We start from the raw sequence: 18,558 nt of genomic DNA, 5'->3' as shown, positions 1-18,558 counted from the left end.
CCCAATTATAAACATCTGAATGTATTTTTTTGTCACGTGCTGTTAAGTCAGTTTCATCTCATCGTGATCTAGTATAGCATTTCTGCCCAGTGGCTGGTGGTGTTTTGGGGTATTACTGTAATTAGTCAATAGGTACAGGGTCGCTATGGGTCGGAACTGACTCGATGGCACTTAACAACAACAACAACATCCTTGTTAAGGTACAAATACATGAGGCTCTTTGTTAATTAGCCAGCTGCAGTCAAGTTTTCCAGCAGCTTCTCCACAGAATCCACTCAGTTTTCTTGTGCCACAGCTGCTCTGTACTAATGGTTCAAATATGCTACCCATACTTCTTCCTCTGGCCTTTCTTGTTATTCATGCCTTTGTCCAGAATGTTTTCCTTTTCTCGCCACCTAAGGGACTCTTATCTTTCTGAGCTCAACTCAGATGCCGCTTCTTTTTTGAAGCTCTCCATAGTTCTCTTGCTTCTGGACTTACATATACAATAGTAAAACTGCCCCAAAACCTCCTGAAAAAAAACATTCAATTATCATCCTCACATATTTTCCCAGACTCAGCTTGTTTCTGTAGTGTCATGTTCAGGATGTCATACCGTAGTTCAGCGTTCATGTGCCTACTTCCACCCTTACAGTGTAAGTTCTTTGAGGACAGTGACTGTGCCTTCATTATCTTTGTATCATACTCTTGGCACATATGAATATAAGTGCATAATAGGTTTTTTAAAAGATGAAATGTGGAATAAATATTAACTAAAACACTTGTGAATATACGAGGTTGAGTAAAAAAATTATGTTAAAATGATCATCCACGCCCATGGTTGATGACAACCTTGATTGTGCTTGTGAAATGATTCTGTTGGATAGATGAGTGACAGTGGATTATGTGGCAAATCCTTCACAAATTAGCCATAGCTCTTCCTATAGATAATTCACGACAGACTTGGGTTTCAAAAAGTTTGTGTGAGATGGGCACCGAAACAACTCATGGAAGAGCATAAGCAGAAGTATTTGGACATTTGCAAACACAATTTGGACTCAAAGGAAGGTAAAAGTCTCTTTAAAATTTTTGTTTACTGGTGACAAGACATGGATCAAGCACAAAGAGCCTGAGTGTCAGTGGCAGAGTATGGAGTGGAAGCATCTTCAATTGTAGACCAACAGTAAGTTCAAATGTCACCCATCAGCTAGAACATTGATACTTACAGTTTTGGAACTCTGTCAGGCCAGTATTGGAACTGTATCAGGAAAAACGTTTAACAATCAGTAGTTCTCATTACACTGAGATGCTCACTGAAGAGCTGAAGCCTAAACTTCGGATCAAAAGCAAAGGACTGCTATCCAAAGGCATTGTGACCTTGCATGACAATGCACATATACATATCTCTGCATACACAGTTTACACTCTGCAAAAACTTCATTTTGAGGTGCTAAAGCATCCTCCCTATAGTCCTGATCTTGCTCCATCGAACTTCACTTGTTTGGTCCCCTGAAAGCAGCCCTTTGAGGACTAAGATTCATCTCTGATGAAGAGGTGAAGAAAGCGGTGCATTTATGGTTCATAACTCAGCCCAAATCATTTTAAAATAAGGGAATATGAAAGCTTGTTGACAGATGGACAAAGTATATTGAAAAGCAAGGAAATTAGTTGAAAAATGATATATTTGTCTTTTCTAAAAGTTGATTACAATAAATTCTACAGCCAGAGTGTGGATAATTTGTACTTAGCTTGATTCATCTGAAAAATACATGAAAATAGTAAAATTGCTTTTTCTTAGGCTGTATGTGTTCTGCACTTAGTTTGATTCATCTGAAAAATACATGAAAATAGTAAAATTGCTTTTTTTCTTAGGCTGTATGTTTTCTGCACTCATCTTTTTATGCTTTTATGACTTGTAATGTTTTACCCATCACAGCATACAGCTAGTGTTATCTGCCTCCCTCCACAACACGTCACCCCCAGAGTGCTTCTCCAAGAGAGATTCATCCACTTTCTTATCATTGAATAATTATGATATGCCATCATGTGCAGGATTCTGTGCTTGATATTTTAGGAGATTCAAAGATGAGTAAAATGAGGCTCCTGCTCAAAAGGATTATATACAGAGACGAGTCTGCCTGTATGTACATGAAGCTGTGAGCTTTTCTTGAGCCAGAAAGTGGAGGAAATCAGTGGAAGGAGAGGAGAGGATGGTAGGAAATGGTGGTTTATGGCAGCCAAGGGTCCAGATTTCATTTAGTGGGCATTGTGAAGGCCTTGAAGGATTTAAGCACGATGATGGTTTGGGAAGATTAATCTGGCCACCACTCTGCCATGGGGAGACTATGCAGATATTCCAGAAGACAGACCCTGAAGTGTCTTCCCTGATCCCTCCTCATGGGATCATCTAGCTTTGTCCACTTTACTACTAGTGAATATCTGACCATACTAATTGAAATTTCTTTGGGGAAGTCTTAGGGGAGACCAAAGCAAGCTCATCTCATATGTTTCCTCCTAATGTCAAATGTCCTTTATCTTTTCTCCTCGTAGCAGCTTTCTCAAGCAGCTGTTAAGACCTCTGCTTATATATGAAGGAAAATAAGATTAGGAGAACTTAGAGATTTTATGGGTGGGGTTCAAATCTAGGGTGCTTGACACCAAACTTGTTCTCTATTACATTATGCTTCAACAGGGTGAGGGAAGGAAACCACTGTGATTCTGGGAGGGGTTAGCAGGGTAGGGGAGAGGGTGATGACATAATGTTTGCCAAACCTAATTTCCAGCTAACATTTATTTGTAAATAGAATCTTTGAAAAGTAACTGAAGATAATTTTGCAACTTGTAGGAGAGATAGACATTCTTGCTTTGGAGATATTCTTGTACTTCAAATGCGCAGCAGTTTTGACTCTTTCCAGTTGGAAATCAGGTTGGCTAATCCCAGGATGCCCGGTGTGGTGCTGCAGGATAATGCACTGGACTGTAAGGTCGGTTTGAACCACTAGGTCAATGGTTCAAACTCAGTAGCCGCTCCTTGGGTCACTATGAGTGGGTACTGACTTGACGGTACTTAACAGCAATCCCAGGAATGACATCAAACTATGAAAACTGTGGTGCATAAATATATGGCTTTTGTTTTGGATCATTCACTGGTTTGAACATAAAGAGGCAATTGGATGGATTAATAATAATAATAGTAATAACAACAACAATAGCAATAACCTTTGTTGAGAGCTTACTGACAGAGTACCACTGTGTAAGCCATCCTATCCTCAAAGGAAAAGTGTCAGCAAGAAGGAGGATGTCAGGGATAGCCTGTTGATGTGGAATGAGAAAGGGAATCATTTGTTCTCATCCAGGACAAAAAATACACCTGCAAATTAACCCTTTCAGAGCAAATTATTTTCAGTCAACAGTCTTTTGGGAATGGATTGGTTTTCAATATAGTCTACTAGTAATGGATTTGAAATTGTGTTGGTGTCGTTGAGTCAATTCCAACCCATAGTGAACCTGTATAGGGTTTCCAAGGAGCAGCTGGTGAGCTTGAACCACTAACCTTGCAGTTCAACTTTGCAGTCTGACACATTAGTTGACAGTGCCACACCAGGAGGGCAGCAAACAATTTTGCCGTTTTATGTAAAGAATTTCTGAGAAAGTTCCATTATTCTGATCCTCCTCAGAACCCGAACTTAATTAGGAAAGCATTACCATTTCCTCCTTTCCTGTGTCCTTTTGTCTTTTCTGTGTTCCCAGTGAAGCACATCACACTAGTTCTAGGTTGGTAGAGTGCCAAAAGGAAGTGGAAGGTGTGTAGTGATTTAGACAGTATAAGCAGCCCACATAATTAAGGTCCTGCCCATTCCCTGCTGTGTTCCCTTACCCACACCAGTGTGTGTGTCTTAATTATCCACTTTGTTGTCTGTTCTTTTCCTGTGTGCACCATCTTACGGAACATTCCCCCGGCTCTCCCTGTGTGTGTGAAGGCTAACAAGTCTTTACCTGCCTTGTGTCCTGCTGACTTAGATGGATGGTCTCAGGGACGCTAAATTTTTCATAGAAAGAGGGACGGTCTTATATGAACTCCCCAGTTATGAGGAGTCTGAAGGCTCCCGGGTTAGCTGGTTGGTTTATTTATAGACTGCTGGGGGTGGGAGGCTTGGATGCAGAAAAAGAAGCTGGACCTTTCAGAGTTTGGGTTCCTTTTCCGCTGCAAAGGTGACACTCAGAGGACATGCTGATTAAGGGAAAGATAGGACTGCATCTTTCCCCATTTTCCATATGGAAAGAAGATTTGAAAATGCAGTATGAACTTGAGCCCATATGCTTTGAAATCTGTCCATGATTCTCTTTGGCTTTGCTGAGTTGCTGGATCTGATACTGTCAGGTGCTGCGATCTGGGGACAGCCTCATCTCAGCATGGCTACATGTATGAGATATTTTTGAAAGCCTACAGCTTACCGTTTACGTACTTACTGCCTTATGTGAATTATTTTAGAAAATATACTTTAAAAAGACAATGGATTCAAAAAATCTCTCATAGATCTTCACAGTTTAGATGATCTGGAAAGCACTTAGTACAACTTCACTCAGCTTTCTCAGAAAGAACATGCCATTTATGTCAGCAACAGATTTAATAATCATTTTAGGGTTTTTGTTTGTTTGGTGGTTGTTTTTAAGAAAACATATTGCACATATGATTCAGTTGAAATTCCGGGAAAACATTAGCTTGGTTTGATTTCAAGTATGATACAGAAATAGAGACGTACAGAAATAGATGGATGAGCTATTGCTACTGATCTGTCATCTGTATGTCTTTATCAACCATCCTTCGTGCTTCCAGATTTTAAGCCTGTGATGCTTTGTGGCCTGTTACCAAGTGAAATTTTACTCCGGTGAGAAATCCTAGTAAGAGGGGTTGACTCTTGTTTTTTGGGGAAGTTGGTTTGATGTACCTCTGCTTAAAGACTGTACTAGAATAGTTCTCCAAGGTCCCCTGTAGCCTTGGTAAGTATAGAATTATAAGCAAATCATTGGTATCTTTTAGTTTACAAATAAAAGTAGTGTTTTTAAGGGAAGATACTTTTGTAATGCACAAAGTTACCCTCCCAAGAAAAAGTAAAACTTAAGCAACCACCACTGAACTTCAGAGATGCAACGTCACTCAAGAACAAAATAAATTGCTGCCTGTGGGAATGCCTTAAATAAAACCTCCCATCTCATGGACTTGTAACACAGCTATGACGGTTTAATATATAAAAGATGACTTTGTGAAAACATTTCCTTCTAGAATTGTTGGAGTTGCTAGATTTTGACTCATAGTAACCCTATGTATAGCCATTGCTGGGCCCTGTGCCATCCTGACAGTTATTGTTAAGCTTAAGCCAATTGTTGTGTCAGTTTATCTCTTGAGGGTTTTTCTCTTTTTATTCTGACCCTTTGCTTTACCAAACACAATGCTCTTCTGCAGGGACTGGTCCCTCTTGATGACATTCCCAAAGGACTTGAGATGAAGTCTCCACATCCTTGCCTCTAAAGAACATTCAGGCTATACTTCTTCCAAAGCAGGTCTATTTGTTCTTATGGAAGTAAATGGCATTGTCAATACTCTTTGCCACTCTTGTAATTCAAAGACCTCAGTTCTTCAGTCTTTCTTATTCATTGTACAGCTATTTACACGCATATGAGGTAATTGAAAATATTATGGCTTGGGTCATGCACATCTTAGTCTGTAGAGTGGCAGGTTTGCTTTTTAACACTTTAAAGGGGTCTTTTACAGCAGATTTGCCCAATGCAATATGCAGTTTGATTTCTTGACTGGAGTCCTGGACTACTAACCACAAGGTTGGGGGATCAAATCCAAACAGCTGCTCCTAAGAAACCTTATACAGGGTCACTGAGTCAGAATTGACATGATGACATTTAATAAAAACAACAACTGCCAAGGGCATTGATTGTAGATCCAAGTACAATTTCTATCTTTGACAATTTCTATCTTTTCTCTGTTTATCATGATTTTCTAATTTGATTGAAGCAAAATGTAAATGTATTTCACATATCTGACTAGTTAAGCTCACTGTATAATATTCAAGCTCATTATATCATGAACATATGAAATACATGGCTGTTTTTAAATGCCACCACTTCTTGTCTGTCAGTTTGTAATACTGTAGTGGCTTGCTGTGATGCTGGAAGCGATGCCATTGGTATTTTAAATATCAGCAGAGTCACCCATGGTGGACAGATTTCAGCGGAGCCTCTAGTCTAAGATAGTCTAGGAAGAAGGAGAGGCAGACTACCTCTGAATGGTTAGCCACTGAAAGCCTTCTGAATACCAACAGAACATTGTCAGATACAGTTTTGTAAGATGCAAACATTATGAATAACAGTGGACTATTGTTAGATATAGTGCCGGAAGTTGCGTTCCTCTGGTTGGAAGGCACTGAAAATATGACTGGGAAAGAGCTGCCTCCTCAAAGTAGCTTACCTTAATGATGAGGATGGAGTTAAACTTATGGTTACCTTCATTTGCTGATGGGGCACCACTCAAAGTGAGAAGCTGCAAACAGCTGCAAACATCCATTAGTGATTGGAACATGGAGTGTATGAAGTATGAATCGAGTAACTTTGGAAGTGGTCAAAAATGAAGTGGAATAAATAACGAGCGACATCCTAGGCATTATTGTTGTTGCTAAGTGCCGTCAGTGCTGACCTTGTGGTTAGCAGTCCCGTGCTGATTCTATAGTGACACATCAGGAGTCCTCCTAGGAAAAAATCCTAGGCATTAGTGAAATGGACTAGTATTGGCCATTTAAAATCTGACAGTCATACGGTTTACTATGTCAGGAATGACAAATTGAAGAAAAATGGCTTCACGTTCATAATAAAAAAGGTCTTGTATTTTCAAGATGTCTCTTGAAGTACAATGCTATCTGTTAGGATAATATCCATGTGCCTTCAAGGAAGACCAGTTAATACCATTTATCAAATGTATGCACCAACCACTAGAGCCAGTGATTATGAAATCCAAGAATTCCACCAGCTTCTTCAGTCTGAAATTGATCTAACACGCAATCAAGATGCTTTGGAAATTACTGGTAATTGGAATCCAAAAGAGGATCCGTAGTTGGAAAATATGGCCTTGGTGACAAAAGTGATGATGGAGATTGCATGATAGAGTTTTGGAAGACCAATGACTTCTGCATTACAAATACCTTTTTTCAATAACGTAAAAGGTGAACGTACATGTGGACCTCACCAGATGGAATACACAGGAATCAACTGACTGCATCTGTAAAAACGAATGATGGAGAAGCTCAGTGTCAGCCAGAACAAGGCTAGGGACTGAGTCTGCAGCAGACCATCAATTGCTCACATGCAAATTCAGATTGAAACTGAAGAAAATTGAAACAACTCCACAAAACTCAATAATGACTTTGAGTATATACCACCTGAATTTGGAGATCATCTCAAGAAAAGATTTGATGCATTAGATACTAATGATCAAAGAGTATAGGAACTGTGGTATGACATCCAGAACACCATACTAGAAGAAAGCAAAAGGCCATTAAAGAGACAGGGGAAAAAGAAAAGACCAAAATGGATGTCAGAAGAGACTCTGTTTTTGAGCACAGAAAAGCTAAAGAGACTGAAAGACATGAGGAGGCAAAATAGCTAAACAGAAAATTTCAAAGGACAACTCAAGAAGACAAAGTAAAACATTGTAATGAACTGCACAAAGATCTGGAGTTAGAAAATCAAAATGCAAGAACACACTCAGCATTCTTAAAGCTGAAAAATGGGGAAAAATGTCAAGCCTTGGGTTGCAATATTTAGGAATTCTATGGGCAAAATGGAGTCCTGGTGTGGTGCTTAGGTTGGCTGTTCAAACCCACCAGCTGCTCCTCCGAAGCCCTATATGAACTTGATGATACTTAACAACAGCAGCAACATGGGCAAAATAATGAATGATGCTGGAAACAGCAAAAGAAGATGGAAGGAATGCATAGAGTCATTGCATCAAAAATAATTTGTTGAATTTCAGTGATTCCAAGAGATACATTATGATCAAGAACTGATGGCAATGATGGAAGAAGTCTAAATCAACACTGAAGGCACTGACTCCAGACTCTGGGAATTGGTGGAATATACATTAAATATTTTTCAGCAAATGGATGCAGCACTGGGGCGCTCATCTATGTCAAGAAATTTGGAAGACAGCTACCTGGTCAAGCGATCGGAAAAGATCCATATAGTTGCCTGTTCCAAAGAAAAGGTGACACATGGAATTTGGAAATCATCGAACAATATCATTAGTAGCATATGATAAAAAAATTTTGCTGAAGATAATTCAAAACCAGTTATAATAGTATATTGACAGGGAGTTGCCAGAAATTCAAGTCAGATTCAGAAGAGGATGTGAAATTAGAGATATCATTGCTGATGTCAGATGAATCTTGGCTGAAAGAAGACATTAGCTTAAAGGCATTTAACTGTGTGAATCTTGACAAACTATGGGCAGCACTGCAAAGAATGGGAATTCCAGAACACTTTATTGTGCTCATGAGGAAACTGTACACAGACCAACAGGCAACCATTAGAACCGAACAAGGGAATGCTGAATGTTTTAAGATCAGGAAAGGTATGTGTGTATCCTGTCATCAGGATTATTCAATTTGCATGCTCAGCAAATAATCCCAGAAGCTGAACTCTTGAGTAAAATTGTGGCACCAGAATTGGAGGACAACTCGTTAACAACCTGAGATATACAGAGTACATAACCTTGCTTGCTGGAAGGGAGAGGACTTAAAAATATTTCCTGATGAAGATCAAAAACTACATTCTTTAGTATGGATTGCACCTCAATGTAAAGAAAGCAAAAATCCTCACAACTAGACCAATAAATAACATCATGATAAATGGAGAAAACATTGAAGTTGTCAAAGATTTCTTTTTCCTTGAGTCCACGATGAACACTTAGGGAAGCATCAGTCAACATATCAAATGACATATTGCATTAGGCAAATCTGCTGCAAGAGACCTCTTTGAAATTTTAAAGACCGAAGATAATCAGTTTGAGGACTAAGGTGTGCCTGACCCAAGCCATGGTATTTTCAGTAGCCTCATATGCATGTGGAAAGCTGGACAGTGAATAAGGAAGACTGTAGAAGAATTGATGCATATGAATTATGGTGTTGGAGAAAAATATTAAAAGTACCATGGACTACCAGAAGAACAAACAAACCTGTCTTGGAAGCAGTGCATCCAAAGTGCTCCTTAGAAACCAGGAGCATACTTCGTCTCTCATACTTTGAACATGTTTTCAGGAGGGACCATTCCTTGGAGAAGAACATCTTGTTCGCTAAAATCGAGGGTCAGTGAAAAAGAAGAAGACCCCCAACAAGGTGGATTGGCCCAGTGGCAGCAGCAATGGTTTCGAATGTAACAACTGTGAGGATGGCGCAGGACCGGGTGGTGTTTTGTTCTGTTGGATATAGTGGCTATGAGTTGGGACAGATCAATGGTACCTAATAAAACAGAAAACAACAAAAAAATTTAAATGACTCAAATTCATGTATCCCACATTGTTATAAATCGAAACCTCGCGTCCTTTTTATTTATTTGAAATAAAAATGATTTTATGATTTTAAAAATGACCCATGTTCAAAAAATTTTTGAAATAAAAAATTCAGATTTCTTCAAATCCTGTCATTTAGAGACAATCACAGTTAACATTTCACGGAACCTTCTCAAGAGCATTCAACTGTGCTTATGAGCACCAATATGTGGCTCTGTGGAATCGGTACTGGGTGGTGAACCAAAAGGTCGGCAGTTCAAGCTCACCAGTTGCTCCTGGGAAAACCTACACAGGGTTGCCATGAGTAAGCTCTGACTCAGCAGCACTTAAAAGCAACAACAACAGCTCTACATAGTTTTTCATCAGTGGGGTCATGCTATATAATCTCTTTATGGTACTACGTCATGGATCATTTTCTATATTACAGAAATTTTGTTTTATATGGGCAAGCTGCTGCATGGAAATACACTCCCACCCATACATAGTGCGTGTGAAACACAAATCAATGTTCTAAGTGTTTTAAATGTTTCCTCATTTAATACTCATAAAACCCTATGATAACAGAGAGGTTCAGACACCTGTCCATGGTCACACCGTTAATAAATTGTAGAGCTTAGATTTGAAAGTAGGCAACTCAGCTAGGTTCCACTGTTGTTGTTGTTAGGTGCCATCGAGACTGTTTTGACTCATAGAGACCCTATGCACAACAGAAGGAAACTCCGTCTGGACCGGGGCCATCTTCACAACTGTTGTGTTTGAGCCCAGTGATGCAACCACTGTGTGAGTCTATCTTGTTAGGGATCTTTCTCTTTTTTACTGACCCTCCACTTTGCCAAGCATGAAATCTTTTTTTTAATTATACAGTAATTTATTTGTGGAAAAGCTAATTTTAATGAGAAAAAGTTCAATCCTTTCCTTATAAACACAAAGAAACTCAATGAGAATTTAAAAGGTAGTAGGCCAAGAAAATACAATCTCTTTTAAGCCTTTTCAATTAAACAGTCTACTCAAGTTGAAGACAAGTGTTAAGATACCCTTTTAGTCTGATTATTTATTGGCCTATACAACCTGTTGTTCCAACTTGTTTTTGATTAAAAAAACAAAACAACTTTTTATAAGAGCAGGCAAGTCTAGGAGAAAATAAATTAGTACCCCTGCCCTCCAAAAAGATAGTTTAACCTCTAAACCATAAAAAGCTATGTCATATCTTACACATATTAACCAGTGTTCTTATAAAAGTAATGTCGTTTTGGACTAATGGCATTATGTTGTCTTTGATTTGAACTACAAAGTCGGTGATTCAGGCTTACCAGCTGCTCCTTGGAAACCTTATATACTAGGTCGCTATGGGTCGGAATCCACTTGAAGGCACTTAACAACAACTAGGCACAAGAATATATGTATATCAATTAGGCATTTTCAGTCTAATCAGTCTCTAAGGTTACCATTTAATTCTTGGCAATATAGTATGTGATTTCAGTACTGAAGTCATGAATCGTAGAGAAGAAGCAGTGTATGTATTATAGTAACAGGGTTTGCGTTTGACAGTTGCGGTGTTGAACAAATCTCTTCTATGAAGATTTGTTTTGCAGTTGGTCACTTGTAGTAGATCCTTGATTTGATTCTTCTGTGTCCATCCTTTCTCCATCTGTAGCCTCTGGCATTTCTTCATCTTCACCCTCTTCATCATCATGCAGGTCTTTTAAAATTAATTGCCTAGCTAACTTAATATTCAGCCCTTCATTGTAGTGAAGCTTCCTCTTCATTTCAAACTGTTGCTTTTTTTCTTGCTCTTCAGGTGAGAGGTCACTATCTTTCTCCTCACTACTTTCTCGCTCCAGAACCCGATACTTTGGCTCCAAGCCTTCAGCAGCAGATAATTTCTTAGCTAAGATTTCGGGAGTCATGACTTCAGTGGTCTCTGAATCACTCAATGCATGTTCATCATCACCCATCATACTGTGGTAAGGAGTGCTAGGTTCATCTATCTTCATTAATCCATAGTCTTTGTCTGCTGGATGATATGTCGCTAGGATATTCATTTCATCCCACTTCTGGGATTTTTTACTGCGCTCTTTATCGACATTCCCGCTGGGCTGTTCGGCTGAGGCCACCACAGAGGAAGTCGTAGAACCCTTGTTCTTCAGGATCCCTTTGATGGGCCTGTGCGAGGCTGTCCAGGCTGCCATAGCCCGTCGTTCTGGCTGTCCACTCGGCGTCGCTGTTTGGTTCGGGATCGGGGAAGGAAAGGTCCCGACGCGTGTAGAGACCCACCAGGCAGCCGCGGAGCCCGCTCTGGGCTGAAGCCCCCACACGTACTGTTGCGGGGATAGCTACCAACGTCCTTATCACGACACAATGAACAGACAGACAGAACAGACGCCACAGCCTACGCAGCCGGGAGCCCTTAGCACTCCCTCCAGCATGGTATCTTTTTAAAGGGACTGGTCCCTTCTGATAACATGTCTAGAGTATGTGAGATTATGTTTTAACTGCCCTTACTTCAGAGGGGCTTTCTGATTGTGCTTTTTTTTTTTTTTGTCCAGGTTTCACTTGCATATGAGACTATTGAGAATACCATGGCTTGAGTCAGTTGTATCTTAGTCCTCAAAGTGACATTTTTGTTCTTTAACTCTTTAAAGAGGTCTTTGGAGCAGATTTGCCCAATGAAATACACTGCTTGGTATATTGACTGCTACTTCCATGAGCATTGAGTATGGATCCAAGTAAAATGCAATCCTTGACAACTTCAGTCGTTTCTTAGTTTACCATGATCACTTTCTATTGGCCCTATTGTGAGGAATTTTGTTGTCTTTACATTGCAATCCATACCGAGTTTTTAATCCATTCTTTGATCTTTATTAATAAATATTTTAAGTCCTCTTTGTCATAGGTTGTTAATGAGATGTCCTCCAATCCTGATGCCATGTTCTTCTTCATAAAATAGTTTCTTGGAATATTTGCTCAGCATACAGATTGAATAAATATGGTGAAAGTTTACAGCCTCTCCTGATGCTAAACCATTTAGTATCCCTTTATTCTGTTCTAATAGTTGCTTTTTGGTTTATATACAGGTTTCTCATGAGTGCAACAAAGTGTTTTGGAATTTCCATTCTTTGCGGTGTTATCCATAGTTTGTTACAATCCACACAGTCTAATGCCTTTGCATAGTCAATAAAGCACAAGTAAACATCTTTCTGGTGTTGTCTGCTTTCAGTCACAATCCATCTGCAGCGTCGGCAATGTTCTCCCTAGTTAGACGTCTTCTTTTGAATCTGACTTGAAATGCTGGCAGCTCCCCAGTGATATTCTGCTGTAACCACTTTTAAATTATCTTCAGTAAAATTTTACTTTGATATTCATGATATTGTTTAATGATTTCTGCATTTTGTAGGGTCACTTTTCTTTGAAACAGGCACAAATATAGATATCTTTCACTCAGTTGGCCAGGTACCTGTCTAGCAGAGTAATTTTTCCAGAGAACACTTTTGGTTTTTAGATTCTTTATGAAGCTGTGTAATTCGGAAAGTGCTCTTTAAGAAGTCATTTTTGAGATCTAGATCCTTTCATTGGGTTTCTCTTTTAGAAAAAATAAAGCTGTAGACAGTGTTCACTCTTTTATATATACACCTCCTCTTCAGGCTCTACTAACAAACACCTAAATGCTGTTCTAACAAGCCTTGTTTGGATCTCTATATGATGGGGGTTTTCAAGTAGAGGAAGTTTCATAGTTTTGCCCAAGGACGTAAACTGTTAAATCAGTTATCTTTGCTGCTGAATTTGTTCTGGTAGATGGGAAAAAAAAAGAAAGAAAAAAAAAGTGTATTTTCAACAGAGCAGCACTGGGGTCATACAGGGTCAAAAAAAAAAAGAAGTCCAAAATAAAGCCCATTGTCATCAAGTCAGTTCTGAAAAAGACTTCCTCTTTTAGGAAAAGCCCCAGACAGCTCACTTAATCTTCCTATCCTTTCCTTGTCTTGGGTGATTTGTGTTCCTCTCTCCACCCAACTCTGGCAGTCAGGTTGTTTTATTTGTGACTTTTCTATATTTTGTTGTTGATAGTATACACAGCAGAACATACACCAATTCAAGTTTCTACATGTACAATTCAGTGACTTTGAGTACATTCTAACCATTCTCACCCCTCCTTTTCTAGTTGTTCCTCCTCCACTAATATAAACTCATGGGACCCTCAGGTTTCTATCTAATCTTACAAATTACTTTTGTCAGTTTGATCTCATATAGCTAGTTCTTAGAGAACAATGTTGCTCAAGGCAGACTTTTTTTTTTCCTGTTTAAGCGAATTAGTTTTAAGATTTAAAGATTTTGTCAGGGCAATAATTTCAGGGATTTGTCTAGCCTTCAAGGCTCCCGAAAGTCAGGAGTCCATGAGAATATGAAATTCTGCTCTGCACTTCTTCTCTCTGGTCAGGATTCTTCTCTAGAATCTGTGCTATGGTGGCCAGGCACCATATAGTTCTTCTGGTCTCAAGGCCTCAGGGAGGCAATGAGCCACACCTTCTATATCCTCCTTCTATTCCTGGCTCTCTTCCTTTGTTGCTCCAGGCAGATATAGAGACCATTGTGTCTTGGATGGCTGCCTGCAAGCTTCTATGACCCCAAGTACTGTGCAAGGAATTAAGAGGTAGATAAAGCAGAGGCACTAAGCATGTTATTAAGCCAATTAATTGGGATGTTCTATGAAACAAGGCCTTAAACCTCCAAACAAAGAAATCAAATCCCATGAGGTTTTTGGTTGTACCTAAGCACTCTCAGTAGCTACTCTCTCTTTTTTGTTGTTGTTGTAAATATACATTTACCAATTCAACTTTTATGTGTGTACCACTTATTGACAGTTATGACAGTAATTTGTTGTGTACCCCTACCCTTTATCAATGTAATATTCCAGGGTGATTTGTATTCTGAGTAGCCCCTCTTTCAGAAATAAGACAGAACCAAGCAGAAATTGCTGGGAAGTGCCACAGTGAAGGCTGGCCTTGTGTTCGTTCCTGATCTATAGACCTGTTTCTGGTATTATAAGGAACAGCCATCAGAATTAGCTTGGTGTCCAAGTAAAGCTAGGGAAGCCCAATATTTTCTAGCATCTGTTTTTGGACACGAAATGGGCACGTGCAGGAGATTTCCCAGAGGTTTTATATTACCAGGAAGACCACTAAAAGTTGAAACCCGTATCTGGATACTCAGTTCTCATATTAATGGAGCTCAACAACCAAGAATCTTGGCAGGCATTATGATATAGCTTCTTCTTCTTAAAATGAGCGCAGTAATGTTGCTGTTTTTGTTTAGTGGAGCTGGTTCTGACTCAGAGCAACCCTGTATAGGGTTTCCAAGGAGCGGCTGGTGAGTTTGAACCACCGACCTTGTGGTTCAAACTGACCTTGTGGTCCAGTGCTTTATCCCACAGCACCACACCAGGACTCCAGACATAACAATGCTGTTGTTGTTGATAAGTGCCGTTTAGTCGGTTCCAACCCATAGGATTTCCTAGGAGCAGCTGGTGAGTTGGAATTGCCAACCTTGTGGTTCAAATTGACTTTGCAGTCCAGCGCATTGATCCACAGTGCCACACCAGGACTCCGGATATAGTAATAGTAGCTACCTTATGGGATCTGTGGGGATTGCATGAGCTGTTGTATGGAAGGCATAGCGTTTAATACCAGGTGCTTCCTAGATGTGCAGTTAATGGTAATTGCCACTGCCATCTCCACTGCTATCATTATCTCTTAAAGAATCATGAATCAATTTATTTGGAGACAAGTGTTGGCTTTTGCATGTATATATTTATAAAAATATTCTGTTAAATGCCTGTGGATGTCTCGGAGTCTCTTCATCTTAACCCTTTTAAGCCTTAGTATGTTTTCACCCTGTCAGGAGGAGTTATAACCCACATGATCTGTGAACTACATTTCCGTCAAAGTCCTATAGAATAGTTCAGTGTAGTTGTATATTAAACTCATACTGCAATCATGTATTTGCCGTTTCATTCAACATTATTTTAGTTGAGAAATAAAAATGGAAGAAATTTTACCAGAGTGCTTCTTAAGTAAGTTTGCGTTTGCTTATGCCAGTATAAGGTTTTGTTTCACACATGGCTTCCTCTGGTGTTTGTTGTTGTTGTTAAGTACTGTTGAGTCAGTTCCGACTCAATAAGGTTTCTGAGGCTTTAAATCGTTGCAAAAGCAGAAAGCCTCATTTTTTTCTCATGCATTTTCATGATTAAAACCAACTTTGTGGTTCCCAGTCCAGAGCTTATTCTATGAAGCCAGTGGTTATTAGGACTTATAATAAATGGCATAGTAGCTCATGAATCCCTCTCAGTGATGATGTCGTTCTCATTCATACTGCATGTCTAGTGAGAAATTAACCAGTCTGATTTAACTTGATAGTCATAAGAGTATCATTTAAAGTAAGTTTAGTTTTTGAACTCAACTGTTTAAAATCTTATAGGAGAAGATATTGCTTGGAGTATTTTAAGGAAATTTGGAATCTTCTTTAAAGTTTTTCTTATTTCATAAGTAAATATTTTTATATATTAAGGTAAAATAATTTGCTCAGAAGACTGAAATACTCTTTTAAAAACACAAATATGATCTTGTTATTCCACAGCTTAAAACATTGCTAAATAGACCTGGCTTAAAGGAAGTAACAGTTTTTAAATGATTATATATGATTAAAAAAAAATCAGCAAAAGTACTGTCCCACTTTCTAATATGAAAATGCAATTTCCATTAATTTTTCCTTTCCAGAACTAAAAATATGCTGTTACTCATTAAATTAAGCATAAGGAGAGCCAGGTTAATTTATAACGTAAGTACATTTTCAGGAAAATGATGCTGATTTTTTTCTATAGCTGGAGAACAGTAATACAATCCAAGGACAGAAATAACTATTAAAATTTACTAACGGTCCAAATTCCTTATTTGCAATCCAAAAATCTCTGAAAACTGAAAACTTCTATCATGATGCTTTTGGCAGTATGGTCTGTCCTGAATTAGCATGAAGCTATTCATAGTCTTTATCCCAATCTCTGTGAGCATTCATGTTTTCCTGCAAAAATATTACTGTGTTGGATTAAAGGGTCCTGCTGTATATACTGCTTAAGATCATGTTCTATATGGTATGTATACTGGGTTATCTTTCTAAACTCCTAAAACTTCTCATTTCTGAAACTTATCTGGCCCAAGGATTTAAAATAAAAACTGACGAACTGGTTTCAAATCAACTCTGCCCTAGAAAGAGGGAACACTCACATCCTGGTTTTGCTAGGGTTCGTCCCGCTTTACATCTGAGTCTAGGTATAACTATTAATAAGATCCTGTTCATATAAGATAAATTCTGTGATCACGATTCTGACCATCTACAAGTTGTTGGGAATGGGCAATGCAGTGGTAATGGGAGAATCAGTAAGTTCCCAGTGCAGTCTCATATATAAAACTTTGAAAGTAACAGGATTCCAGATTATCTCTTGACCTTGAAATGATTTAAATCATTGTAAGAAGTCTCCAAACATTTCTATGTACATCATGTACATCTCTTTTAGGCAATAGTTAATTCCGCATCGGGATTACTTATGTATGACCTTTCTCTGGCACTGTAGGTTAAATATTTATTGCTTGTTAACTGCAAGGTCGGCAGTTCAAACACATTATCTGCTTCTTGGGAGAAAGATGAAGCGTTCTGCTCCCTTTAAGCTTTACAGCCTCGGAAACCCTATACAGGGTTTCTAAGAAGAGTAAGAAGCCTCTTGATGGCAGTTAATTTTCTCTTTTACCCACTTTCTATTTTTCCTTTGTTGATCACAGAGTCCCTGGGTGGTGTAAACAGTTAAGTGCTCGACTATTAGCTGAAAGTTTCACTGGTTGAACCCTCAAAGAGGTACCTCAGAAGAAAGGCCTGGTTATCTGCATATGACAGGTCACAAACTTGAAAACCCTATGCATCCATTCTACTTTGCACACATGGGTCTCAATGAGTTGGAATGACAACTTTTTCTCCCCTTTCATTATAATGCCCAGCGTATGTTGAAAGTTCATTATTTGTTCAATAAATTCTTATTGGGCATCAGTCTATTATGTACCTTAGGCCCTGGGAACAGTGTGTTAAACAAAACAGAGTTGGTCTTGGTTCTTGTGTAGGCTCCAGTCTAGTGGAGAAGACAGGGGACAGATGGGACTTTGCTGAGGAAGTGGTTTGGAAGCAGAGTTCATCAGTGAAAGGAGATATTTAGAGGCTGAGGGACAATGGGCAAGCACACTGGCTGGAGGTCAGGTGAGGAAGGACAGTGGGTGAGGCAAGACTGGAGCAGGTGGCAACAGTGGGCTTTAAGCTGTGGAATGACAAGATCACCTTTGTGCTTTTAAAAGAGTATTCGGTCTTCTGGGCAAATAAATAATGAGTTGGAGTGAGGTTGGAGAAGAATAGTATCATTACTTTTTGCATTTTTGTTGAAGGAAGGAACTGTTTTTGACCCATGGGTTTCACTTTCTATTCTTAGAGTGTCCTAAATACTCTCTTGGAGAGTAATAAATGCAGACTATACTGGTTACTCTGAGACCAAAGTAGTTACTGAAGTTTCAGGAAAGTTAGAGCAATTAGAACTGAAGGTTATTCAGGCATCCGCATTCAAGAATGGAAGAAAAGTTGAAAATGAGAAACAAAAAGTAAAACCCTTACTCATGGTGGAAAGGCTGTGGGAGTGAGAACTATTGTCCTGGTAGAAAATGAAACTATGCTGGGAATGCCAGCTTTTGGAGCTGTCCTGAAATGTCCTGTGGAGAAGGCGGTGGTGTGGAGCCTCTGAAGGCGGGCCAGAGTAGCTACAAAAATGCAGCCAGAGGATGGGGCTTCTGAATTCTTTCCTTTGTTGCAGCCTTAACCTAAGAAGTGAGGGAATACTACTTGGAAACCTTGTGTTTTAAAATGGAAGTAACTTGAATTAAATAATACAGAAATTTGACTGGAGGTAAATCTTCCATACTCTGGAATAT

General features: G+C 39.1%; 1 protein-coding gene and 1 pseudogene across 1 annotated transcript in view; one reads left to right on the top strand and one right to left on the bottom strand.

Annotated features, from left to right (window-relative positions):
* Positions 1–18,558, top strand: part of IRF2 (interferon regulatory factor 2) — a 132,788-nt gene that overhangs the window by 23,840 nt on the left and 90,390 nt on the right. The gene's annotated exons all lie outside the window — the stretch shown is intronic.
* Positions 11,122–11,739, bottom strand: LOC102836624 (annotated as a pseudogene).

This window comes from Chrysochloris asiatica, unplaced genomic scaffold (genome assembly GCF_000296735.1).
Source record: "Chrysochloris asiatica unplaced genomic scaffold, ChrAsi1.0 scaffold00011, whole genome shotgun sequence".
NCBI lineage: Eukaryota > Metazoa > Chordata > Mammalia > Afrosoricida > Chrysochloridae > Chrysochloris > Chrysochloris asiatica.
The sequence above is the reverse complement of the archived record's forward strand: the minus strand, read 5'-3'. Positions and strand labels throughout refer to the sequence as shown.